Genomic DNA, 1,482 nt, shown 5'->3' with positions numbered 1-1,482 from the left:
TCTGAGATAATTAGAAACACTGTAAATCCTGTAGGAGCACAGATGGATATTACCATTTAGTCACTTCCCTAAGATAGGCGTATAGTGTTATTACAGCCCATGTGCTAATTTATGACATCTGCCTTAGAGTTTCTATTGTGAGATATAGTAAACTGGAGAGCCACAGGACGGAGCATAAATCAGTTCAGGCTTGTTTCGGATACGAAAGTCGTTTGATGGCGCAGACAGGGATCGACCCCAGGTTGCTATCTTGCCCACTCAAACATCCTTTCCGTTAATAAAAGGTTGATGTTTTGGAGCTTTGGGCTCTCCGGCAAGGTGACTCATCGTGCAACATGGCTCTGAGCTGCCTCTTTTAGCTACAGACAAAGAGCAAGCAAACAAAGCACTGAGGGAAAACCCTGAGACTACACTACTACATCAGCTCCTCACTCTCACATTAGCTTGTTGGTTGTTCTGTTGTGTTTTTTTTTTTGCCTCCACAGCACTCAATTTTGTAGTCTGTGCAAAGGTAAAGTGCCTTATACCTCCTCGGGTGCAGGGTGTGGGGTGGAGGGGAGCACACGTTTGCCATTTTATTGTTATTTCATTATTCAAGCAGGTCTCAACAGGGGCCGGGATCATGTCGCTGTCAGAGAGCCAATTACCTGCAGACATAATCACCTTGCTCTGTGGGCCGCATTGAGTAGGAATCCTTATTAACTGTCTGTCAAAGGCGTCAGTGTGTGCCACAGTACGGCAGCCGGGCCCCTGATTCCACTTAACGCTGTCTGGATTCACAGAAGTTGTGCCAGAGCCTGCTGGAGGGGCCGGCGGCGTTAGGTTAGCATGGAAAATACATGTTGAGGTTGAGGAGGGATGGAGGTGGCGGTGGAGGTGGTGATCACCCCTGCCTGCCCTTTACACTCGTAGTGCCCAACAGCGTGTTTCCACAGTGACACACAGTGTAGAGCTCAGCCGGCACTTCCATGGCAGAATTATTGTTATTTTATTATTTGTGTGTGTGTGTGTATAAAGGTTACAGCTGAGGAGGAACACCGTTTTCTTAGTCATAGAAGTGACACACCAAATTAACACCTTCATGCTCTGTGAAGTGGCCTCGAGGGACTAACCCACGCCACACCACCCGAGCAGGAAGTGTGTGTTTGTGTGCGGCGGGCTGCCTTTGTGTTTGTTGGAAAGATGCCTGTTGTTGTTAAAGCAGGAATATTTTTCTTATTGTCGACAAATCCAGTGAAAAGACCAAAACCAGCAGTGAATTGATCCAACTGATGAGTATCGTGTGTATCCAGAGCTGATATCTTCTTCCTCTGTGCCATAAGCCTCCAAATTACACATATAGTATGTAATTACTGCCACTAGGAGGTCTCTCACATCAAAACAATAACAAAAGATGAAGTTTGATGAGGTGGTGAAGCAGCGTGGGATCATGGGAGTTGTTGTCTTCACCACCATTGGGCGTCATTGCAGTCAGCTTCTCCC

This window comes from Morone saxatilis, unplaced genomic scaffold (genome assembly GCF_004916995.1).
Source record: "Morone saxatilis isolate NCDOM2014 unplaced genomic scaffold, NCSU_SB_2.0 Contig15, whole genome shotgun sequence".
NCBI classification, from domain to species: domain Eukaryota; kingdom Metazoa; phylum Chordata; class Actinopteri; family Moronidae; genus Morone; species Morone saxatilis.
The sequence above is the reverse complement of the archived record's forward strand: the minus strand, read 5'-3'. Positions refer to the sequence as shown.